The sequence below is a fragment of the Ambystoma mexicanum genome, chromosome 3p (genome assembly GCF_040938575.1).
Source record: "Ambystoma mexicanum isolate Mex_15411 chromosome 3p, UKY_AmexF1_1, whole genome shotgun sequence".
In the NCBI taxonomy this organism is placed as follows: domain Eukaryota; kingdom Metazoa; phylum Chordata; class Amphibia; order Caudata; family Ambystomatidae; genus Ambystoma; species Ambystoma mexicanum.
In genome coordinates, this window is record NC_090925.1 from 908298351 (window position 1) to 908325298 (window position 26948).

Sequence of the window (26948 nt, forward strand, 5' to 3'; positions counted from 1 at the left end):
AATTTATTTAAAATAAAGAGGAATCCAAATAGTGTTGTTTGTTCATAGTTTTTTAATTGATTGTCAAAGTTGTCATACGCCCTTTAATAAATGCCCTCGACAGTGTTTCACTGTCTTTAGTATTCAGACATTTCATCAGGAGGGAATAGAGAGCCTTATGGCAGCTCAAAAACGAGAGAAGCCTATTGTCGGCTAACAGAATGTCCAATTAAATCTAAAAATAAAAGAAGGTTAACAATTTTTACTGCATTGCTTTCTAGTATATTGAAGGCACTTACTTTGTACGTTTCCTAAAACATTTTGCTTGAAACCAGTGAGTTTTATTTTAACAAATTGGTGCTCAAAATGGCATTAATTTTTGAGGCAATGTGTGACTTAACAGATCGTATTTATGCATAGCTCCTGGTATTGTTAATATATTAAGTGAATAGTATGATGACTCACTTTTGGGATGTTCTGTGGCCAGAATATGTTTTGAAGATTGGCTGTGTAAAGCTTTTTGTATTTTTTCCCCCGCTTCCTCTATAGTTTTCAATTTTGAAAAACACTGTAAAAATAGAGCAAAGCGAAACGAAAACGTGGTGGTATTGTAGTCCGTTTTTGTTTATACGTTCGTTTTATAACTAGCATTTAAGGTTTTAATTCTATATTTTGTCGTTTTGAGCTTGTATGGGTAAGCTCTGGTTGGACATACCTTTTTCAGTTGCAGAGACAATCCTAATCTGCTTCAGAATGAAGAACCTTTCGGGTGCGGGATCTGCTGGCCTGATAACCTGCATTTCACTCAGTTTGTAGCCGTATTAAGTGTTTGTTTGGAGGCGCGGTCACGTGACAGTGATTGTCACGTGACCGCAATTCCTCCATCTTGGATTGGGACTAAGTAGTTTAGTTTGTTGAGGTTTTGCCCATTCTTTTTTAAAAAAAGGTGATAATTACGCTCGGTTCTGTCAGTGATTGATTTATTAGTATATTGACTTTGGTTTTTTGTTACTTATTTTGACTAATTATTTTAAATTGTGAGTGCCTTTTTAGGACGGGAACAAATTATATATCCCTATTGTATTGTTGCATAGGTGTGTATTGCACCATTTCTAAATTGTGTTAAATGCTAAATATGTTTAGCTGTTTTGTCTAATGGTAAGTGCTTACAAATTAGATTAGAATGCAGTTTTAGTTGGCTAATGCATTGAAATAGTTGACATATACATTTAGTACTTAGAATTCAGATATCCTCTGAGGCTGAACAATCAAAGAAGATGAATTAATTCTGTGTCCGTGTTTAGGCCCGTATGGCAACTGTCCAAATTACAGATCCAGTATGTTTCTCTGGATCTGAGGATTTTCTCCACGTTTCCTCCTCTCTGTGGTTTAGTTACTTTTTCAATTCCCAAAAACTTTATTTCTTTTATCGGTTCATTTGTATGTTCATTTAGATGGTGGTATCCCAATGGATATCATTTTTTTTATGACTCTTAGATGTTCCTGTATTCTTGTTTTGAGTTTTCTCATTGTACTTCCCACGTAGGGTTTTTTGCACGTACATGTAATACCATAGACAACTGTTTTAGTGTTGCAATTTATGAAGTTTTTAATTTTGTATTCAGTTCCATTTGGCAGGGAGATACTTTTTTTCCCATTTCTGAGAAGGGACAGCTGATGCATGTTCCACATTTATAGTTACCCTTGAGGGGTGTTCTGTTCCATAATTGTATTAGTCCTTCTTCTCTCTTGAGTGTGAAGTGTGAATTACTTAGTGTATCCTTTAGACTTTTTTTAAATAAATGTAACTTTATTGGTTTTGCAAGAAACAAAAAGAGGCAAACAATATTCAAACAAAATCATACATCTTCCAGAGGTACATGTCGAACAAACGGTGCAGACTAAAACAATATGCTGGAATCTCTTAGTAGTGCAACAGTCCCAATTATCTGGGTATGTCTCATTGGCTGTTCGCCATAACCCACTCCCACCCCCCTCCCCCACTTGGGTTGGTGTACATCACAAGTGCAATTGATTGACGAAAGTATTAGTATCGTATGGTTGACACAGTGTCACATCTGGCAGTACCATGTTCGCTGGAGATGAGATTCTCATCCTTTGTAGTGTTCTTTGAGCATAGCATCATTCGGTCAGGCTTTTGGGTTTCCTCTGATTGGGAGTCGTAAGTAGGTGCGATATATGTATTCTTGAAGTCCATCCATAGAGTTTCACATTTCGCCGATTTATTATGCAGGGAGGCAGTGATCGTTTCCATCACATAAATGCTCGTGGCCAGTTTGATCCACTCGGTCTTACCTGGGACCAGAGGAGATTTCCATTTGGTCGCTATCAGGTCCCTCGCTGCCAGTAATAGCTGGGGGGCCAGGCCTATCACCCGAAGCCAATCCTCCTCGTCTCTTTCAAGGCCAAACAAAACAAGGTATGGGTCAAGTTCTCTGTGGATGTCATCTACCACTTTAATCCATCCCAGAACCTCAGTCCAAAACACGTTGATGTGCGGGCAGCTCCACCACATGTGCCAGTAGTTGGCATTTTCTCCACAATTTCTCCAGCACTTCGAGCTCATGGACTGGGACATTTTGGAGAGTCGAAGCGGATCGTAATGCCATCTGTGTAGAAGTTTTATTGCATGAAGCTTATATTGGTTGGATATGGAGGATTTAGGTGCAGTTCTGCACATTAAGTCCCATTGATCGGTGAGTATCTCTTCGCCGAGGTCTTTTTCCCATCTGGCCCTAAGGGGTTCTGTAGTTCCACCTCCTGCTGCTAATAGCGTTTGATAAATTACAGATATAAGGCCTTTCATTTCTGTTCTGGAGTCTAGGAGTTTCTCAAAGGCGGTAAGGTCTCTTCTCAGTTTTTCTCTCCATTCAGGTCTCGTTAACACCCCTTTTAGCTGGATAAAGTGAAATGTCGATAAAGTACCTATCCCCAGTGCCGTTGTCAGATCAGGTAATGTGATGAACGAGTCCTTTCTCTGGAGTTGTCCCACCCTTTACAGGCCCGCCTCGTACCATGACTGGAACCGCTCTAGATTCGGAATTTGGTCATTTATGCCAGGAGACCACAAGTGACTGAGTGGGGATGGCCAGGTGGTAACTTCTCGCATCTCTTTCCCAGTGCGCCATATGGCCCATATTGTAGTCAGTATGGGATGGTGATTAATTCTCCTCTGGACCCGTTGGTATGGTGACCACAGCCACTCTGCCACTGTGGAGGGGGACATGTAGTGGTTGTCCATCTGAACCCATTGCAGGTGTTTGTGGTCCCTGAAGTGCGGAATTAGGACACGTAACTGGGCGGCTTTATAGTATTTTCCCAGATCAGGAAGACCTACTCCTCCCCTGTCTTTTGGGAGAATAAGTGTGTCGTAAGAGATCCTTGGCCTCTTCCCCTGCCAGATGAACCGCAACATGATCTTTCGGGCATCCACAAAGAATTTTTTGGGCATCTCGATCGGTAACATCTGAAAGGGGTAGAGAAAACGGGGGAGGCACACCATCTTGACGGCGTTGATACGCCCCAGCCAAGAGATCGTCAGTTTGCTCCATTTCTCGAGGTCTCTCTCGAAGCAACGAAGGAGCAGGGGGAAGTTAGCTTCGTAGAGGTCGTCTAGGGTTCTGGTGATCTGTATGCCCAGGTATCGTTATGTTGTGTGTTCTACTTTGAGCCCTAAGGGGAGGAACTTGGTGTCATTATCATCCGGGGTACCTTGGAGTGGAAAGAGTATGGATTTTGACATGTTTACTTTAAACCCAGAGAACTGCCCATATTCTTCTATTAGAGTTAGGGCATGGGGGATGGAGGTCATAGGTTTAGTTAGATGTAGAAGGATATCATCAGCATACAACCCTGCCTTATATTCTGTCCCTCCCAGCCGTATTCCCTCTATTCGGGGATCGTTCCTTATTTTTTGAGCTAAGGGCTCGAGGGAAAGTGCAAACAGGATCGCGGAGAGTGGACATCCCTGTCTGGTCCCCCGTTGCAGTTCAAACCACCTGGAATATTCCCCATTCACAAATACTGATGCTTTGGGAGAGGCGTATATTGCTCGTATCCCATCACGGAATTTGGGGCCTATCCCGACTTTCTGGAGGACTGCCCCCAGGAAATCCCATTCCACCCTATCAAAGGCTTTTTCTGCATCAATCGATAGGAAGGCCGGATCATCTGGTAGACTGTGCCCTACGTGGACAAGATGTAAAGTTTTACGCATGGTGTCGGCACCCTGCCTCCCAAGGATAAATCCCACCTGGTCAGGGTGGACCAACTTGGGCATTAAAGTTTCCAGTCTGGCCGCCAATACTCGAGCGTAAATCTTCGCATCGAGATTGAGGAGGGAAATGGGGCGATATGACCCACATAGTTTGGGGTCTCTACCCTCTTTAGGGATGACAGTTATGAGGGCTTTCTTAAAGGAATCTGATGCGATCCCAGAGCTCATTATCTCATTAAAGAGTTCCGTGAGAAAGGGTGACAGTTGATCGGTGAAGGTCTTATAGAAGCCGGCCGTGTAACCGTCTTCACCCGGAGACTTCCCCAGTGTAAGCCGTTTGTTTGCGTCTCGTGTCTCGTGTTCGGTTATTGGACTATCAAGGAGTTCGGTCTCTGTGTGTGTTATTGTAGGCATAGTAATTGGGGGACAGGTAGGAGGATATGTCAGAATGAGCCGATAGCAGCTCGGAGGTATATAGGTTTTCGTAAAAGTTGGCAAAACACTCGGGTATTGAGTGGGGTGGGTGCATCGCAGGATTGGTGGGCTCTATTATCTCTTTCACCTTGCGTTCCTCCCTCCTTTCCCTGAGCCTGGCGGCTAAGAGTGCATCAGCCTTGTCCCCCTTCTCATAATATGTCTGTTTCAGGAATTGCAATTTCCGCACCACCTGGCCGTGTTCTAACAGCCGTAGTTCCTCTCTTTTATGATGGGCCATGTCTAGTTTGGTGGAGCCCTCGCGTATTAATATGCCTCTCCAAGTGGCCTTCCCCGCTCCTCGTTGTCATTCGTCTTGAAGTATTTCTCGGTCTCCATTTCATTTCTGAACACCGCGTTGGTCCAGAGGGACTCATTGCAGCGCCAGGATCCCCCAGCGACAGGTAGGTCGGCCCAGTTGACGTCTGCTAGCACCATGTCATGGTCTGACCATGTTATCGGGACAATACTCGTGTGACTTGTGGACCTTGCAAGGTCAGGCGCGAGGAATATATAGTCTATGCGTGAGAATGTGCGATGGAGGTTCGAGTAAAAGGTGAAGCCCCCTTCGTCAGGATGTTGTGTTCTCCACACATGCCGTAGATCTATAGCTCCATCATGACGGCGAATTCAGTATGGTCTCCTCTATGCTGGGTCCGCGTGTCGGGGTTGCCTGGCCTCCAGTCTACGGATGGGTCCACCCACTGGTTAAAGTCGCCTCCTATGAAGCGGTGGCCTGCAGTTTCCAGTGCTATTTTGGGAATCGTTTTCTGAAGGAATGCAGCTTGTCCGCTATTAGGTGAGTATATTGTAGCAATTGTGACCTGAACTCTTGCGATTTTCCCCACTATCAGGAGGGCTCGTCTACTCACATCCGACCAGGTCTTCTCTAGTTCAAAGCCAACTCCCTTCTTGATGAGAATTCCGACCCCTCCTTTCCTGAGCGGGCCAGAGCCACAGAATTCCATACCTCCCCGATTCCCCAGAACCGTCCGGTCCTCCCCTCTCGCAAATTTCGTCTCTTGAAGGAGGAGAATGTCAATGTCAGATCTTCGGAATTCTCTGTGCACCAGCGACCTTTTAGTAGGAGAATTCAATCCCTTCACATTGATAGTCCCAATTCTGAGGAGACCCTTGCCCTTAGGCTTCTCATGTGATGCCATCAGCGGTTTGCAGTCTAGGATCCTTCACCACCAGCGGCCAGAGAGACAAGTGGATACCCTGTGCCATCTTGACTGTGATATTTTGGAGCAAACATAGTGTTATCTGTACATTTCCCAAGTGTCCGTTACCTCTCTCCCCTTTTCCCATGTTCCACTATAGTTGATGGCGCTCGCTTGAGCTTACGAACAGGGGGTGCTGCATAGGCAGCTGTTGACGGCGTCCGGAACAGACTGGATGAGAGTATGCAGTCCATCGGTGGACCATCAGTAGGGACCGTTGACCTACGGTCCCGATCAGATGTACCATCGCAACTGAAGGGTGAGCCCCCATCTCTTTCTCCCCTCCCCCAAACATTATGCAGTTTCAACAATAGTAACAACAAACATGTGAAAGTTTCAACGTTACGTGTGGTTCTCAGGTCATCCCGCAGGAGTTCACGTCGCCTCCCATTTCCGGGGGGTGCCCTGCCCGTAGCGGCACCAAAGTGGGGGATTTCGCCATGTCGCACCCTCCGCGGGAGACAACGCCTCGTGTTTTAGGTATGACTGTAGCCAGCACGAATCTGATGCAGCTTCTCTTGCTTAATCATGGTCGGGGGTGTTGTTGGGGCGTCTAAATTTTCTCAATCTCTTTACCCTCTTGCGCCTGGGGCCCTGGAGCTCCCACTGCGATCCCGGTCGTCCGTCGTTGCAACCTTCTTTGCCCCGCGGGTCCGTACCGAGGAGGTCGACGATGCAATCTTTGATTTCATCTTCAGAGCGTACGACTATTTTCCTGCTGCCATGCTCGAAGGTGAGCGAGAAAGGGTATCCCCATCTGTACCTTATGCCCTGGTCCTTAAGCCATTTCGTCAGGGGGCTGCAAAGGCGTCTCAGGGCTAATGTTAGCGAGGATAAATCTTGAAAGATGGTGATTTGAGCGCCTCCCATTGTGAGCGGGCCTCCAGACCTGGCCTTCTCAAGAATTCTGGTTTTGTCTTGATATCGATGAAATTTGGCCAGGACAGACCGTGAGCCGCCGGGCGGCCCTACAGCTCTATGTATGCGTTCCGTTTTAGGCTCATCGATGTCTTCATTTGCGGTCAATATTCTAATGATGTCGTGGATGGTGTCTTTGAGGTCTTTTTCAGTTTCACCTTCACGTTCCGGAATACCAAAAAAGCGGAGGTTATTCCTCCTCTCCCTGTTTTCTAAGTCATCCATCTTGAGCCTCGCCTCGACCTCCCTTTTTTGGATGTTTCGGATCCGTACATCCATCTGGGCTTCAAGGGTATCAATCGAAGCCTGGTTATTCTCCACACTTTCCAATCGTTCTTCGAATCTGTCCATCCTCTGGGTGATTTTGTCGATTTTACCGCTGAGGTTGGCTCCCATGTTTTTTATTTCATTCAATAGTGTGGCAATCTTTCCTTTGGTGGCAGCGGCACCTGCTTCCGATGGGTCCGTGGCCATTGCACCTGTAGATCCGCAAGGCGGGAGGGACGGTTCGTAGGCAAATCTGGCTAGTGTGTGGCGTAGGTCCATGCGACGAAATCTGGATTAGAGGAGGCACACGCCCCTGAGTAGGGGGCCCTACCCTCTGAGGATACGCGGGTTGCAGGGTCACTATTGTCCTCGATCTTCAGCACTTCGTGTGATATGGGTCAACTCCTCGATTCAGCTCCGCAGGGGGATCATGGGTGTCCCCAACGCGGGCTATGTGTGGTTCAGGAGTGTGCGTGGGCAGAGGGGCTGCACTGTAATTGGTGTGAGGGCAGCAGACCACCTTTGTTCCTCCGACGTAGTGTGTTGTGCAGGGAGCGTATGGCCCAGGCAGGCAGGAGACGGAAAGCCAGGGTGACAGTGTGGAGATCAGCGTTTCCTCAAAACAGCATTATGCGATGTGTCCTCCAATCCGCGTGGTGTCCAATGCCCTTCTCCCCTCACAGCATTCAGGGGGGGTCGTGTGCAGTGCCGCTGCAGAGGGGGGGCAGCCAGCGCCAGAACTGGCATCCCCAGGACGCTGCGGGGTCTCACGCCGGCCCAACGCGGGTCGGCGTAGGAGGATGCCTCTTCCCCTCCGGTGCAGCGGGAGGCAGCAAGTCCTGCAGCGGGTTAAGCCGCGGACCCCCGGAACGGGATGCAACACCTCGTGAGGCCAATGCGCCGCCCGGTTCGGGTAGCACACAGCCCCCGGGGTACAGTTCACCGCATGAGCTCCGCGGCAGGGATGGGGGTCACACGTATTACGCGGCACCGCCAGGCGCGGGCCCTGGCACCGCGGAGTTTCGCGTAGAAGTCCCTCACTCACCCCGTGCAGCCGCCTGCTATCGTTGGGAGTCTTTGGGCTCGCCGCCTCCCGCGAGCGAGGGATCACCACCACAGGCCTGGGGCACAGATGTTCACCGCGGGTAACGCCTGTCGCACGGGCCACGCAACACCAGGGTTCCCGCTTTCCGTGGCGCAGCGGATAGGCACTTCTGGAACTACCCTGTTCTCGGTCAAAACGGGCCCGATTTTTGTCGGGTTTTTTCTCAGCTGCGGGGGGGTCCGTTCAGGTCACAGAATCTCGAACCTTCGTGGGGGGGTCCATCAGCGGGGGCTCATACCGCTTATCGGGACCGCAGGGACAGAGCTCACACGGTTGGGATACTCATCCGTGTGCCCCCTGGTGGCCAGTCTCTCCTCTAGACTTTTTGCTTTTTTGAAAGTAATATGGACTTCATCTTCAACATGTCGTGCTATGTCTTGATCCAGTTTGAAGATATGCCAATTTTTATGGAGTATCTTTTGAATCTGTTTGGCATTTGTGCTGTACTGAGTTATGAATCAAAGTTTTTGTTGTTCTTTATCATTTGTTATTGCATGTTTGTTTTTTAGCAGTTCTGTTCTTGATTTTGCCTTTGTTTTATCATAGGATTTTTTCAGATGTTTTGGCTTATATCCTCTTTCTCGAAATGTTTCCATTGCCTTTTTTGCATGTTTATCATATTCTTGTGGGTCAGTACAATTTCTTTTTACTCTTAGTATTTCGCCAACCGGTATATTTCTGATGATATGTTGAGGGTGATGGCTTTTTGCATGCAATATAGTGTTTTCAGCAGTAGGTTTGACATACAGTGTGGTTAGAATTCTTCCATTTTGGATGTATATTTCCAGATCTGAAAATTGTATTCGATTCTGACTTTGGTTGTGAATTTCAAATTGTATTGGTTGGTATTGAGATAGTTGACATATATTCTTTTAGGGTTTTAGCATTCCCATTCCAAATGAGAAGAATATCATCTATGTATCAGCCCCAATATATCATGTTGTTGAGTTTGGTAAAGGCTTCATGGGACCAGGCGTGTTCTAATTCGAAATGGCCCACGTATAGGTTGGCATAGGATGGTGCGAATTTCGCTCCCATGGACGTCCCCTGTTTCTGTCTTTATACTTGATTGTTAAACATAAAGATGTTGTTATTCAATGTGAAGTGAAGCATTTCAAGAAGCATTTCATTTTGTTTGTAGTATGAAACTGATCTTGTTTTCAAGCAGTAGTTGATGGTATCTAGTCCTTTGTCATGTGATATGCTTGGATACAGAGAAGAGACGTCCAATGTAACCAATAGATAGCTTTGTTTCCAGTTGATTTCTTCAATTTGCTGGATAACATGTTTAGAGTCTCTTATGAATGAAGTGAGACCGAGTACCAGGGGCTGTAAATGAGTATCAATATATTTTGATATTGGCTCTGTGATTGAGCCTATACTGTTAATTATAGGTCTGAAAGACAGAACATTTGTGTATGCCTTGTGTATTGTGGGTATGAAATATATAGAACCCAGTGTAGGGAACTTGTTGGTAAGAAAATCTTTCTCCGTATCTGTTAGTAGATTTTGCTCTGTCCAATTTTTTGCCATTGGTGTCCATTCCAATACTAATTCTTCTATCGGGTTTGTTTTGAGTTTTTCATAGCACTGATCTTGATTCAGATGTTCTTCCGCTGCTGTTATGTAATCCTTGGTGTTCATTATTACTATATTTCCTCCCTTGTCCGCTTTTTTAATTGTTATTTCCGAGTTGTTTCTTAGCTGGTCTATTGCGGTTTTTTCTTTTTGCCACATTAAATTTTGCTTCTTATTTTGTAGTCTGCCTGCAAAGTATTGTGATGTATGGATACCATTTGCTTCTGCAACCCCATCTGCGTTCTGTCCATGAGAATCTCATTGTCAGCATACATGAGATAAGATATTGCTAGGCTAGCAAACTTTGGTGGGGCAAACCTAGACTCCTTGAAGTGCTACCCCAAGTCTGCCAGGTATAAATTGAATAGGCACGGCACCAGGACACATCCCTGTCAAAATGGGAATGCTCCTGGTCAACTCATCATGCCTGTTCAAGTGCACCAGGAGCAAGCTATTTGCATGCATCAAGATTGAAATGGAGAGCAACATTGGTGGAATCCGCCAGTCTTTTAGCTTCTTCCATCACAAAGAGCAGTTTACTGAGTCAAAGGCTTGTGATTAGTCAATAATGGCCACATATACAGTGGTTGCTCCCTTTCCCCATGTTGTTTCGTGGATACATCTAATAATGAATAACTCCTACAGAACCCCGTTGTTAGGGAGAATTCTCTGTTTAGGCTGAATTTCCCTACCTAGTGAGTCCCCCAGCAGCTTTGCTGGATTTCTGGGGTTTCTTTTTTTCTCCTGCCAAGAGTGAGACTCTTTTACCCTCACTCTTGGACATGTTGAAGTGTGTTTTCTTGGTTAAACCTTGTGTTCAATGGGCTATGGGGTCTTTTACTCCATAGGGCCTCATGTATTTTTGTGATGTGGGTTACACAGCACCCTCTGTGCCGTGACCCAGGGGTGTCCTAGGGACTCCCCAACATAGACTCCATACCCTGGGACTGACTACTGTCTCCCAGGGCATGTAAAGTCACCAAAGACTTTGCTAGTCTTGAATCCTGAACAGAACCAGTACAAACCATCATATTGTGGACGTACTGGCTGGGGCAATTCGATTGCCCCAGGGTCTGTTAGTCGAGGGGGCACGTCTCCGTCCCCCCTGATCGAGTTTTGGCTGGTGGCAGTGGAAACTACGTTTTATATTCAACCGCGAATATTTTCCTATGGGATTTCCCATTGTTTTAGGCTAACACATTTAATTATTTATTTACGGTAGCCTTAAACATACCGCCGGTTTATATATTTATTATTATAACTCCGGTTGGGACTTTTTGCCAAAACTTGATTCTAAAATGGCGTTGGCGTTCGCCTCTGTAACTCTGACCCAAAGTGGAGCCCTTTGTTCCACTTTTGGCGGGCTTCTCCACAGAAGCCCTCCAAAGTGGTGCCACTCTGTCTGGGGTACTTAGGAGGGGTGGAGGGGGATTTAGGCACCCTGGACTGAGTTACCTTGGTAACTCAAGTCGCACTCCGTCCTGATTGGCCCAAGTGGTGAGCCGGCCGGCTCACCACTTAGCATGTTTGAGTGACAGCTAGGCTGGGTGAATGGGGGTTTGCTGCATAAAAGCAGGGCTTTGGGGACTGGAACTTCAGAAGTCGCCACAGGACCAAGAATCTGACGAGGGAAGAGCTGAGCCGACCTGCTTCGACGACACCACCCGGTGGAGCCCTGCTGAACCGTCTCACCACTTTTCCCGACGACCGAGGAGAACTCTTAACGGAGTGGCTCCTTCCCTTGACTGGTGGGGACAACCAGTTTTCGCCTTCTTTTCGCTTCTCGAGGTATCTCGTGGCCGCCTTGCCAGTGCCAAGCACCCCGGCAACCGGAACTCCACCACTTTTACCCCAACCACGAAAGTCGGTACAACCCTTTAACCGGAGGACTCCGCGGCTGGTTTCTTCCCGGGCAGTGCAACGACCTTCTTCTTCTGCTCTTCAGCGAGAACTTCTTCTCCCCTGACCGACGTCGAGCCTTGCTGCCACTGCCTGGAACAACTGCCACCGCTGGAGGATCCTTCCCGCTTAAGGTACCGTGTTCCGCCTGGCTTCCCTTGCTACCGACTGTACGGGGTAGATTTAGCCCCCGGCTTTCGACCCTGGGAGTGCCTGGGACACCTTGGCTAAACTTTCTAAGCCACTCTAAACTCTTTCTAACTCTTTGCAAGACTCTGAATCCCTACTAACAGTGTGATCTTGGGCACATTTTCGCTCCGGCTACTCTAAGAGTGGGCCCTGCCTAGTGATCCTTGCTCAATTGTGACTTTGTGCTTCTTTGAGCCTATTGCAAGTGTTCTGGACCTTAGAGTGGTGTGTTTAACCCATTTCTGTTCTTTTTATCCCTTTCTTGAACCTACTAGAGTGTCATCTAACGTTAAGCGCTCACCTCTGTTTTAATTATGTGGTGTTAACTTAGAGTTGTCTAGGTAGGAGTAAGGGTCGGAACTGCTTTCATTATAACTGTGTTTGAAGTGTTTTTGTTTTACTATACTTTGCTAGAGTGTTTTCAACTTATGTGTTCTTAAAAATAAATAACTATATACTTTTGAAACCAAGCTCTGGTCAGTGTTTGCTTGTACTATTGTGTCTGGGTACATATTGTGTATACTTTACATACTGCCTAACTCTTCTTGAGGGAAGTCTGACTGCTCAGCCACAGCTGCCAGGTAAATCTGGGTGGTGCAGACTGCTACCAAGTGGGTTTACTGCTATATCTGTGGTCTTAAATCTTTTGCAGTGTTCCCCAAGGGAACTGCACAGGTTTCTGCCTAACACCCGTTTTGAAATTACTGCAAGCAGCCACTTGATTTTTCCCAGGCCTCCAACTCCCTCAACACAATTGAGGCAAAGATTTCCCGCTCTGAATCTAACAATGAAATTGGTCGATAGTTACACAGGTTACATCTATCCCCTTTTTTAAAATAAATTGTAACTACTATCGACCGACTCCAAGAACTGGGAAAAGCCCTCCCACAAGAACCGCTTTAAAAAGAATGTACAATATTTGAGCCCAAAGTTTTGGATTCGACTTCAACAGGGCATTTATTAAGCTGTTCGGGCACTCTACGTGGGAGTTGGAGGCCTTATTTATGAGATCTTCAATGGTGGTTATATTAAAGTGCAGACCCATCCAAATGGGTATATGAGTACAATTAGTTGGACTCTATAGAATTCTCTGAAATGCTCAACCCATGTTCCTTCACTTATCAGAATAATTTGTACCTGAGAATATGGCTTGATAGTATGGTTTATCAAGGCCCAAAAGCTACATGAGTTATTTTCTACGAGAGTTTTTAACATTGCTTCTCCTCTTTGGAGCAAAATAAATGTATGCCTCTTGCACCGTTATTTGTAAGTTTGCCTCTGCTTCTTCACTACTTCTTGGTGCCGTATACTCGGATCCCACTTTCGTTGTTCAGTCTGTACACTCCTTCAAAGTTCTCTCTTTTTGAACTGTAGCTCTGGGTCAAACTGGTGTGTTTGGGCCCACAAAGGAGCCGTGAGGACATGCATCCCAGGTTATCAATGAACACTTGGAAATGTTCGATTGTCAGTGTTGGGTAGGAATTGGTGCAGTTACACTGTGTGAGACTACACAACAATGATCTGCTTGGTATTGGGTAACCCACCTTTTGGTATAGGTCTGTACTACAAAAGTTGGTAGTGTGACTGCGCAGCCAGGCCTATCTTAAGAGGGGTAACTGTGAGCTGTAGAGCTGTACAAATGAAATCTGTAAATACAAGTAGCCAAGTAACACTTACACACAAGGTTTCAGTGATAAATATTTATTTAATTAACATACATTTTTAAATAAGCATTCTTTAAAAAAGGCAATTTGTAAATATACTTTACAATTACTTTCCAGAATCAAAACAAGTTAGTGGATAATCTGTGGATATGCTTCTTACACAATTTCTACACCCTGAGGTGCCTTCAATCACAAGGACAGCCATGGCATTTATATATCTCACTAGTATACTTTGCAGCATCTGAGATTTGTAGAAATGAAAGGTTAGAGAAGAAAAAAGGTTAGACAGTTTCTCAGTACATGGAGGACAACTAAATCTTACAGTGAAATCGAGATCGGCCTTTCCCAGCAGTAACAGTATAGAACAAGCTACCACCTATGAGGGACAAGCAGTATCAAAGTTAATGGGCTAGAAGAGTCTATAGGGAGCCAGGACAGGCAAAGTAATTTGGGACACAGTCTATGGATCTGATTCACCACTTAGATCACAGACTTGCACAAAGTTAGAGAGTCTTTAGAAAAATTGAGCCTGTGAGAAAAGAGTTGAAATAAACTCTAAAAGATAAGCCAATGCAATTCCCAACTGAGAAGAGCAAGGCAAAAGGCAATGAGGTAAGTACCCCAAACCTAAACAGTACCTCTGGTTTGAAGAAGAGTGGTCCTGCTGGATTCTGTCTTGCTGCAGCGGTGCAGACCCTTGTTCCTGAGCCTCAGATGTGGGGACAAGAGGGAGGATGTCTGGAGGGCTCCTGTGGCAGCACTTGGCAGTATGTCGGTAGCTATGGGCTCTTTTTGGTTCACCAGCACTTTGCGGTTTCGGCTCTTTGCAAACAGCACCAATGCGGATCTCGGACACCGGTTGGGCTCTCTTTGCTCCCTCGGCCCGGCACTCTGGTGAGGGGACTCTGGATCTGGAGATCCTGCTTTGGGATGGTCCTTTCGAGTCTCCTGGAGCTTCAGGTAGGATTCTTTACGCGGCAGATGTTGCACTGGACTACGACACTCGATCCCTGTCATTGGGCTCTCACAGCAACGAAGAAGCCCCACCAGTCGGGGATGGTGGTCCAGTGGAGTTTGTTTCAGGGTTAGGTGGTCCCACTAACCCAAGGGGAGAAATCGTTCCGTCTGGATCTTCTCTGTCAAGGTGAAAAAGGAGGTCCGCACAGCAGCAGGGCTTCACCGGCAATTCAAAGGTCCAGGAGGTTGCAGCAAGCTTCGTTCATGGTTTCTTCGTTGGGTGTTTCTCCCAGTGGTCGACTCTGCCTGTAGTCCCAAAACCCTCGCCTTTTAAGCAGGTTTCTTCCATTCATGCACAGCCTAGGCTCTCAATCACACTGCAGGGTGGCTATCCTCAAAGGACAGCCAGCCAGCCAGCCAATCAGGACTAGTTGCATTCAGGCATTCATAGAGACAAAGGACAGGGGTGTTTTCGGGACCCTCCCTCACATTGTGTCCTTCCAGACACACTGGAGCCAGAGGCAGGCTTCAGGGCTGAAGCCCGCCAAAGGCAAGACAAACAAAGGGCTCAAACATGTCTCAACGCACAGAGCAAACCCGAGAAAGACCTCACAAACCGAAAATGGTGAAAAAAGAAGACTGGGAGGTGGGGGGGGGCATTTTGACAAAATTGTCCCCCATGGGTGCTGTACTGCCGCTGAGGGTTCAGCCAGCGGTAGAAAAGCACAATGGTAGGAAAATGTAAACCACTGCCACCAGCCATTTAAAGTAGTGAGGGTAATATACAAATGTTACATGAGAGAGTAGGATAAGGGGCTACTGGGTAACCCCCCAGCACTCCACATACGATGGCGTGTGCTCGACTTACAAAGAGAAGAGGTAATTAAACTCAATTTCACTTTACTATTCTTGGGAACTGTAGTTCACCCAATAAAAGGTATCCAAACCGTAAGAGAAATCTAAAGGATTTCTCAGTTACACTGCACTGAAGATGCTGTGTGTCACCTTACAAAAAGCAGATGCCTATGGAGTTTGTCAGACTCCCAAAAACAGTGAAAACACAAAATCCAAATTAGGTAAAAACACATGAGAGAGGGAGAAAATGGTCTCGCCCCCTCCAGGGTTAAAATTAAAAAGTCCTAAATCCAGCAAAAGGGCTGGGGGGTCTATAAGGTTGCAGGGAATTAGCACATACATTAGAATGATCCCCAAAAGTCAGATTCTGACATTTTCTTCCAGTGACATACCATTAAAGAGCTTACTAATCTTTTCATTAAGTTTTCTTGGGAACATTTACTTTAACTTTATTGGCCAGATGGTGCCCTCCATTATTAATTCTCAGGTTTCTGCAGCCCTTATGATCATCTCCATTACACTGTACTTAAACATTACGGTTATTTGATTGTGGTCACTAACTTGGGAGTGCACTATTTTCATTTCTGAACATGCATCAAAAAGCTCCTTTGACAGAATGATGTAATCGATACATGGAGTTGGCTCTCTACCCCTCCACGTTGGCTTAGCTGGGACATCGCCCCTAATTGCATCCATGATTAAATCGGTCGAGAAAGGTCAGCCACATCTTTCCATTATTGGTCATTAACCTGAGTTTCCTGCTGTTCAAACGGTTCACCTTGGTCAATTTCATGGGCTGCGGTTAAACACAACAAATTTAGATCACCCACAAGGATCATATGTACCCCACCTTCCTCACCCATAAATAAATCGCACAGTTCATTGACATTATCCTGGAAGCTATTCAAACTAGTCAGACTGATTCCAATAAAGAGACCAAATTAAAATTAGCATCCAGAAATGGCACATTAAACCAGACTTTTGTTGCCAATAGCCCATATGTCTCTTCCGAGACTACATGCAGCTTTTTGATAAGGGAGCTTTGGATGGCTAGAATTAGGCAGCCAGAGGGTCGGCCACCATTACTCTGTGTCGCCAGCAGCTGCGTTATCATAAAACCCATCAATTACTAGAGGTTCAGTGAGCCATACCTCCTGCAGGCAAACTAGATCATATGCAGATAACTCTTTTAGCCATTTTGGGGTACCCATGAAACTAGTCCAGCCTCTAATGTTCCAGGATCCTGCAGACAAGGCGTGAGACTCCCCAAGCGGGGTTAGTCCCAATTTCCCATCTCCTAGCTTTCTGGAATTCAGCACCCAAATTTGTTGACAATGAACCTCAGTCTTGTTTAGGGCCCCTGTAAATGTGTTTCTTTTCTGGTACAAATTCAACAAATCTCTTTCCTTATGCCTCTACTGTAATCGGGTGTCTTTCCTCAGATCCACTCCGATCACCCAGACAGTGTACTGATTCATCCAGGTGATCACACTGACCCCTATACAAATCATATGCCAGCATCCTTAGAATGTCTAATTCTCCCACAAAAATCCTTTCCACTCATTAGATCTAAAGTCAGTCTTTGTCGGATCCAGGCGGTCATCCTTGGGGAAGAAAACTCTTTGAATATCCCACATAGTTATTATTTGCAGTTGCGGGATTTCATGAAAAATGCTTAAAATATTTCCTCTATTCAGCACTATATTAAAATTAGGGGCTTCTATCCTTTTGTAGAATATACCTTTTTGGGAGATCAGCCAGTTGATCACAAACTACCCCCTTTAGATTTTCCCCAGTAAATTCTATATGCAAACAGGAAGCAGATTTGTGTCTCAGTGCGGCAGATAGGAGCCTTTTTAATTCTTCAACTGCACTGTTTCCCATAAGTTCCAAAATCCTGCAAAACATGGTTTGTATCGATTTATTCGGTGCATTAAAATAAAACCCTCATAATACGAAGATTTAATGTGTCAACAAAAAACTATTTCCATATGTCTGAGGTAGACAAATCAATGAAGTTCCCACTAGAAAGGTATAGAGCCATCTCTGCATGTTGTATACTAATCCAGTTTACAGAATATACAGTGTAATGGACATACAAATAAAATCAGTTCCCTTATAGTCGTCCCAGGTTCATCTGCTCTCGCCAGCTGAAACTCTTGGGACATGGCATTTTGCACGCAAAAGTTCTGAGTACGCACACATCTCAAACCCGGACGTATAAGCTGAGCTTATTTCTGATGAGGGCTCTCGTGTCTAAATTATCTGGTGGCCATATTTAAATAATGTGTACCGTAACATGCAACAAAATTAAATAAACAAGAAATATACCTATTTGTAAACTGAGTTCAGGAAAGGAAAATACTTCCCAAAGTACCAAGAGCAGGCTGAACAGCATCCTCTAAGAGTATTTTTCTTTGCGTGTCAAAGGTGCATCTAAATAAACACAATATTAGAAATTCTAATAAAAAAACAAGAACTTCAAGGGAATAGTGTAACTCCTTCTCTTAGCATACAAAAGAGGCCATTGTGGTTTTCTCTTAGTGTACGTAATTCGGCCTGCTCTTAATAGTTTGAAGAATTTCCCTTTCTTAAATTTCATTTATAGATCGGTATTTCTAGTTTATTCATGCTGTTGCATGTTGTGGTACTTATTATTTAAATATGGCCGCCAGATTACATAGACTTGAGAGCCCTCCTCTGCGAAGTAGCAGATGACAACTGCATGTTGGAAATAAACTTAGTTTGTGTTTGAGATGTGTGCGTGTCCAGAACCTACGCACGCAAAATGCCATGTCCTCAGAGTTTCAGCTAGAGAGGGATATATTTCGATGAGCGGATGAACCCTGGCTAACTGTAAGGTAACTAATTTGGTTTGTATGCACATTGGTGTGTATGTTCTGTAAAATGGTCAACACATAATGTTGTTATACCTTTCTAGTGAGAACCTTCATTTTCTGCACATGGAAATATTTTTTTTGCAACCACATTAAGTCTACTTGGATATATGAGAGTTTTTATTTTCAACTTGTATTTTCATTTTTTTGTAATGCACTGAATAAATCAATACGAAACACGTTTTACAGAATTGAGGAACATATGTGAAACTGTGCGGTTTTTAGAATTAAAAGGCTATTGCGAGGAGACCACCTGGGGGCACGGACCAAGATGGTGCTTGTTCTACCCACCCCACGGAAAGCAAGTGCCTCCCCACCCCCCAGCCGCTCCACGAGGATCTTGGCACAGGTCGGCTCTGGAAAGCTCAGGCCGGCACTCTCAACCGATGCAAATCCTGACTGCTGCAAAAAAGTCCCAACTACGACCTGGGAGTCCTGAGATTGATGTGCCCGTTGGGACGGGGCACGGTTCTGTATTGGACCGCAGGTGAAGTAGAGGCGCTCTGCAAAGCATTTCAGGGCACGCCCTTCTCCCTTGTTCTTCCAAGTCAGCGGTGTGGCCGATCGGTGGAGGGCCAGTTGAGCCACAGTGGGTGCGCCTTCCTCCTATACCCGTACACCCCCCAATGAGAAGATGAGTGGCATGGAGAACAGAGAGAAATACTGAAGAGGCCACAGGGGCGCAGTGGGAAAGTAGAGTCAGGCTGTGCTCAGATGGGCAAGAGACAGTGTGAGCTCCCCTGCACAATAAAGCACACGGGTAAGCAGGGCGGAGGTTGGTTTTGATGGTGGAGGGCCCACTCTTAGCCCCTGGAAACCAGGGAGGAAACATGGAGGAATCGGAGTGGGGTGATGGCAATGGGGGGTGGGGGCTTGGTGATCCGTCCAGGAGGCTGCCAAACACGAGGCCCCACATGGGAAGGGAGAAACGGGGGAAGTTTCCTAATACCGGAGTCATCTGGAAAGAACTGCCCTTAAGATATGATTTGATGACGTGAATCTATCCATGGAATCCTTGCGTGATGGATGTATGATGTTGACCTCGAAAAGGGCAAACAGAAAGGGGATCCCTGGGAAAAGGGGTGTGTGGGCTTGGCCCGGGGCAAAGAACAAAGGGCAATCCAGGCATGGAGACAGCGGTCCAGATGGCGAGGGAGGATCGTCCGGGACTTTGGTCCCATGTGCACAGCATAGTGGCAGAAATAAAAGCATTGAGTTCTGCAGTTCTAAATTTGGTGGCGGAAATGAAAGGCAGGATGGATAGGATTGAGGACAAAGTTAAATCCCTCGACCACAGCCAACTGTGGATGTATTGCAATTACAGTTTGAGTCCAGGATCAAAGAGCTAGAGAAGGTAGAAGAGAGAACAGGCCCAAGTTGGACGATATAGAAAACAGAATGGAGAAATAACATCCGCATCCGTGGCCTTGTGCAAATGAAGGGGAGAGCCCAGCCAACCACAAGCTAGAGTGAAGGGACTGATAGGGGGCCACTGCGATAGAGAATCCCCAAGGCATGATGTTCGACAGACTTCACAGAGGTGCGAACGCCAAGTCTGGATCAAGGGCAGTGGTGGCCAAATGTCATTATTTTAAAGATCAAAGGATATGGAGACAATTGCCCAGACTTTCCAAGACTTTAAGGGGAAGCAAATCATAGAAAGCGAGGGAAGTCAAAAGTAGATCCAAGAAACGTTTTGCAAGGCCTTTTGACAACCAGACAATCTGCATAGAATAACAGGAGTAAGGAAGTTCCGGAAGATGAACACCCTTTCACCGTAGAATGTTTCAGGGGAAGGGAAGAGCAATACGTGAAGACTGACAACTTTTCCACCTTGTAGCGACAAGCAATGATTGGTGAAGAGGAGTCAAACCGAAATGGACGTGTTTTGCGGCCTGCATAAAAAGGGCCTTTGGATAATATAAGGGGTAGTGCAGGGAAGGGGGAATGTGAGTAGAGCTATTATGAGCAGGGTAGGTGGTTTATATATCTGATGGTGGCTTGGGAACACCCGTCAGTCTCAAATGTATACAGCTATTTATATTTTGAGATTTCTAGTTGATGCCATCTTTAAGTTGAATTTGTGGGTTAGGGAAGGGGTGGGAGTACGGCGGCAGTAGGGTGGGGAGGAACATTTGACAGACCGGGAATGTGAGTTTAAGGTTCATGTAGAAAAGGTGGGAGGGACAGAAAAATGCAGACTATAACCACAGGGTAGCCGGGGCACTGGGATGACGCATCAGTAAAACAAGGTAAGGGTTGCATCTCTTGACGCAAATAGACTTAACTTGCTACACAAAGGTTCACTCCTGGCCAGGGAAGTGCTAGATAAACACATGTCTGTTTGCTTGTGCAAGAAACACACTATAAGAGGAGCAATGAATACAAAATTCCCAGGAGGTGTGTGGGACAAGCATTATGTGCCTCAAACAAAGAAAAGTAAAAGGGATGGGTATGCATCCTAGTGGAAAAATCACTGAGATTCCTAAATACTCAGGTGAAATCTAAATTTGAGGAGAGATTGCTGATGGTTAAGGGAAGCTTGTTACATTAGCAATGTTCTACGCCGCCAACACGAACCATAGCAGTTTCATAGAACAGGTCCTGCATAAGGTAAAGAATCGGGAATACGGATGATTTGTATCGGGAAGGGGGGACCAGGGGGCAGGGGATCTTAACTTAATCATTGACCCAGTCCTCGACAGGAAGACATCCAAAGGCCAAGGGAAAGAGGCAATATGAAGCTAGACACATGCCCTGAGGGGGGTTCACTGGTGCAATACATGGAGACATATCCACCCAAGGGCAGGAGCTATGCATTTTATTCCATGCCTCATGTTACAAACACTAAGATCAATGAAATCCTCTTTGAGAAGGTCATGGCAAATTTAATTCTAGATGCCCCAGTGAAAATGACTATGTGGTCTGACCTTGACATAATTACCCTAAGCCTGACATGGGATTGAAAGCTTCTCCCTAAAACCAGGTGGATGTGTAATGAGACACGACGAGCTGATAACCCCTTTAGGGAATTTTCGAACCCGAATTAACACTTTTCTTTGAAATAAACATATAGGAGGGAACAAAATTGAAATATGTCTGGGAGGTGGCAAAAGCCACCATGAGAGGCCTACTCCTGGCGGAGGGGTCAAGGACGAAGAAGGAAAAAGGTCTCATAGAATCCAAACTGGTAAATAAATTTAGGGACCTAGAGGAAGTGTTTCATACTTCAGTAGGAGCAGTCGACTCCACAATACACTCGATAAGGAGAAAAAGTCAAGAATTGAATACTGTCTTATGTTAAGTTGATTTGTACTGTGCACCCCTGTCATTTTCATGGTTTCCAGGCACACAAGTGGGTTTGTAAGGAAAAGTGGGTTGGGTTGGTTTACGAGGGAGAGAGTGATAGGATAGATGTTATGCTCATCTGTTGATGCGTGTGAAACCAGGAGGAACTCTCATCTGTGCGTGTGAGGTTTCTGGGTGTGTTTTGTGCCCTGGCTGCTTGTGTTCGGAAGGGTGGTGTTCAGTGTTTGAGGTGTTCAATGTCAGAGGCTATTGGGTTTGATGCTTGGTTAGAGATATGGGCGGTTTTCATGTTTTGGTGGGTTGATTTACTAGCCTCTGGGCATGTGTTGTAGATGGGAGGTGTGGGTTGAGTGGAAGATAAGTGATTAGTGGGTGTTGTCCCAAACATCCCACAAAATGAAGTTGATGAAACAAAAATACTATGCAGGGGCGACAAAGTAGGTAGTCTACTCATGAATAGACTGAAAACACAGAAGCTAGATTGTACAGTTGACAAACTAGTAAGACGACAGGGAAGTTGGATTACAGATCTCGAGGCCCCATCTCTGGAACTTGCCAGTTACTACTCAAAACTACAGGCCTGAACTGAGGCCAATAACTAAATTGCAACGAGTTGTCTGAAAGCGGGCAAAGTACCATGATCTGATGGCTTCAGGTCCGCTTTCTACAAATGTTTTGCAGATGTCCTCTCGCCCGTGTTAGCCATATTATATAACAACATTAAAGATTGAGGTCCTGTTGGTTGTATTTCCAAATGAAGGGAAAGACTGAACATTATGTCCCTCCTATCGGCCAATATCTCTTCTAAACCTTGATGCAAAAATCTTCATGAGGGTTTTGGCCTCAATACTGGAAAACATTTTCTCTAAGTTGGTCCATCCAGACCAGATGGGATTTATTTAGTATAGGCAAAGAGCAGATAAACTAAGAGACTCTGTGCCTTTTGCTCTCTCCAGCTGCTAAAAAAGGATTCTCAGTCATACTCTCCATAGATGGCAAAAGTGCATTTGACTGAGTCAGCTGGGCCCATTTGACTGCAGTATTGCGAAAATAGGTTTTGGCTAGACCGGGTGAAAGCTTTATATTCAGCAACCATGGCTAAAGTGTAAACGGCCTGGATGCAGGTCTTTTCAGACTTCACAAGGGCCAAGACAAGGCTGCCCTCTCTCCCTTCTGCTATATGCTCTGTCAATGGAACAATTGGCAGCATCTATTAGGGATAATAAGGGGGCTAGATATTTGATAGATATTTTAAACTTAGTCTAATTGCAGACGGTACATTGCTCTGTTGCTTCCCGTCAAAACTATTCCATACATACTAGAGGAGTTAAGAACGTATGAACAGATTTCAGGGTTCAAAATTAAAAGGAATCTCTCCAATTCTATTGCATTCTGTGACGATTCACAAGATGTCGTCACTTCTCCTCAAGGGCGTGGGGCCCTATCCCATGAGGCTAGGGAGGTGCGGCCGTTGCCCAATAGTCCGACCAGGGGTTGTTTAATGTGGGAGGACTTCATGCGAGGGATGTCCCCCTCTGGGGACAAGGACGATCACCTGGGGCACAGCCCATTGAATGTTGTCACACCCCAACATTACCTAGCCATCCCCACTGTTCAGAACCACTGCATTGAAAACAAACCTATCTATTGTTATAACATAGGAGATAAAGCCGAGGAGGCATGAGGAATATGTTGTTAACAGAGACAAAGGACTTTTACAATCCACACGGTAGGAACTGAATACAATATATAAAAAGGAACAACGATCTATCAAATGTGTCGAGTGTGGCCGTGTCAAACCCTGCCGGGTCTGGCAGCAGGTATAGATGCAAACCAACGCAAGAGATTCAGGTGCTGCCGAATGACCGGAGGGAAGACGACGCTGGTGAAGTGCTGTGCGAGTACTCCACAGGTTATGCAGACGAGAGAAGTACCGCACAGCTGACAGAGCCATGGCAGTGAACCAGAAGAGCCGTAAAGGAGACCTGTGGTGCCAGGAAGTCCCGGTTGCATTCCACGATCCCACACATGGTAACAGAGGTACGGGAGAACCAGAGGGGATGTAAGAGTAGCAGGGAGATTGGTTCACATAGCTCTCTCGCCTCAGTAGTGGGAAGCCCACTACTTGGTATAACCAGAGAAGGGTATGGGACCTGAAAGTAGATGCCAAGAGCATAAGAGCCCATCTTCCTCATCACAGTGGGAAAGTAAAAACCACTGACCACCAGAGAAGGGTCTTGGACCCCATCAAGATTTGGGACTTTGCTAACAACACACCAGAGTGGAAAAGTGTACATCAAACTGAAAGCAGTGAGAAAGAAATTTGCCAAACAGTACCAGGAAAAGGGAGTCATTCTCCTGGTACTGAACCAGGAGTTATGTTAAATACGCCAGGGGAAGGGAGCTATTCACCACCAACCCCCCCCCCCCCGCACTTCCCCGTCCTTGTGAACTGTGCCAAGAAATACCAGGAGAAGGTAGGCTTTCTCTTGGTCCTGAGCTGTACTGGAGACACCAGGGAAAGGAGTAATTCCCTCTAGTTTTATAGGAAACTGAATAGATCTACACCAGGAGAATGGAACCATTCTCCTGGCCGTGAAGTTGTATAAAGACTTGGTGAAACCCGCAAGCCAGGGGAAAGGAGTCATTCCCCATTGTATTTTGTAGAGAACATTCTTTTGGATACTATCCGAGAACCAGGAGAAGGGCGCCACAGAAGGGCGCCACCTCCTGAAGAAGGAACTTTCTGTTTATTCTTTAGTTGTAATGTGAGGGATAGAAGTAGGTTGTGACACAGGACTGTGGAGATTAATTTGATGGACATTCTTATGGACCCTTTAGTATTCGTTTTGAGGCAGGGAAAACCCTCTCAGACGATAGGGATATGAGGACCTTTTTTCTTTTTACATACATTAATAAAACTCTATAACCAAAACCATGCCACCTTTTGTGTCAGCTTCCTTCTTCGTCACCCTTACAATTCCTAATCTCACCAAAAGAGATCTAGAATACCTAAATTCCCTTTGAGTCCAGATTAAAGCCAGATGGTTCAGTGTTCTTAGCAGCATATTAGCAGGATCTCACCAAAATGCCCCCCTATGGGCAGAAAACCAAAAGTAGATCCACAAGTCGAAAAAACTCCCCCCATCCTGGATGGCAAGGTTAAATGCACTCAAGATGATTATACTCTGGAAATATCGGTTTCTATTTCAGAGGCTACTGGTAATTCCCGGCTCCTTCCTTCGGATGGTACGAGGTACATTACTTACATTTCTTTGGAAAGATACCGGGCCCAGGATAGCGTATAAAACACTGCCTCCCCAGAGAAGAGGGTGGAATGGGCCTCCCAGATCTTTACACTGTTGATAACGTATCTGGATCCTACTAATGCAAAGCAGTGGGTGTTCCTGGAGGATGCAATACTGGCTCCAGTCTTAACGGGGGCATGGCTATGGTTCCCGCAGAGTAGGATCCACAAAAGAATCATTACACATCCATTTCTGGCAGGACTGTGGAATATCTGGAAGGTGCGTGCGGATACTAGATGGCTAACATCTTGGCCTTCACCCCCTAACCTGCATCTGGGTGCCCCCAATACTGGATCTTATCCATGATCCTTCTAGATTCAAAAATGGGTATGAGACAACGCTGGTAAGAGCAGGGCAACTATGGGTGAGGGAGAAATGTATAGCCCATGGAGGAGCTCAAGAGCTATTAAGGAAAATAAAACTCTTGTCATTCCATTTCCAGCAACTTAAAGGTGTCTTGTCCGATCCCAAATGGGGCCTTAACCAATGGAGAGATCGAACGTCCTTTGAAAAATGAATGCTTACACATTGGAAGTCTAGAGGGCTCATATCGTTGATATATAAGGAGCTCTTTTCGGCGGAGTGCCAAGGTAGCCCCTGAGATCTTGTGTGAACTTGTAAAAGGACATGGGGAGTGACATTTTGGACATGCCTTAAAAGCTAGTATGCTGAAAAGCTTATCTATCTTCGATATAAATAAAAATGTAAATGTTCAAAATCTTAAATCTCCGAAGGTTCTTCACTGATTGCTTTGAAATTTTGACACAACGTTGCATGCAAATAGGCACAAGTTTTTATATACCTACTATACATAGATGTCACACCTGTGACAGGTAAACGCATGCTTTTCTGAAAAACAGCGCCATCTGTTGGACGTAAAAGCAACACACGCTATAGTAAATATTTTACGATTTCCATTTCAATGTTTCCGATTTAGAATGGCTCAAATACGTGCAGAGGAAGCAGCAGAGCGACGTGCATCCAGATTTCAGGATGCACGGTTGTGAGAACGGCAATCGCGTTCTGCAGCTTCAGATCTGCTTTGTTCTTAACAGAATGAAAGCGACAGGCTGAGAGTGGCTGAAAGACGTCAACGAGAAACAGCAGATCAACGTCAAAGACGACTCTGTGCTCAGCAATCACGCGATTACAATCGCCTTGCATTCCGGTACCACCCAGCTGATGATTATCATTTGAGCCGGCATGTTCTCATCGGCACCATGACTGAAGTGTGTCCTTATTGCAAGGCTCTGTAATTTAATGGAGAAACTAAAGGAATGTGTTGTGCCGCCGGGAAAATTAAACTGCCTCAACTTGGAGAACCGCCAGAGCCATTAAAAACTACCCACAAGCACTGTGAAATTAAACATATTAGAAACGTGCGCTTTCTCTTTTCTTTCTTTTCCATTTAACAAGACTGAGCCACAGCAACGCGTGGCTGGGGACAGCTAGTAAGTCATATATAGCAACTCAAAATAGGATGCATGCCCTCAAGCTTCTTCATGTATGGCACTGCAATTCAGTGTCATTGTCCAAAATACTCCCTGTTGTTGTCCCACTATGCTGGAGAGGATATCCATAGAGAGGGGATTATTGCCATGTGTGGTGGGGCTGTGAACATATCTAACATTTCTGTAAGGAAGTCCTAGCATGGATTAGGGATCTGGAGGTAATTCTTTATACGTATCACCCTTGTTTGTTCTCTTTGGGCAAGGAATTAAGAGGGACTTCAAGGGGGAAGTCATATGATGTTGTTAACAGCCTTCCTGAAAGAGACCTGTGATCCTCCAAGAAAGAATGAATAAAAGTCTGGGACATTTTTAATAGGGAAAGGCTGACCTCCATGTTGCATGGGGGGGCGGGTGTGTGTGTGTGTGTTTTTACCAATCACTTTGGTAACTTTTTACAATGCAGAACAATGGGGTACACTTTTTATTTTTCCCTAGAGTCACACTAAGAGGTTTTTTGGTTACTCTAGTTGTCCCTAAGGGACAAGCTGGTGGGAGCAGTTATTTTTGCTACTTTTCTGGTGTATTTCGTTTTAGCCTTACCACATTTGGCTACTAACTGTGGCTAGTGGTCAAACATG

General features: G+C 45.6%; 1 protein-coding gene across 3 annotated transcripts in view; it reads left to right on the forward strand.

The window, feature by feature from the left end:
• SH2B1 (SH2B adaptor protein 1) overlaps positions 1-26948 on the forward strand; it is a 603138-nt gene that overhangs the window by 47643 nt on the left and 528547 nt on the right. The window lies entirely within an intron of this gene.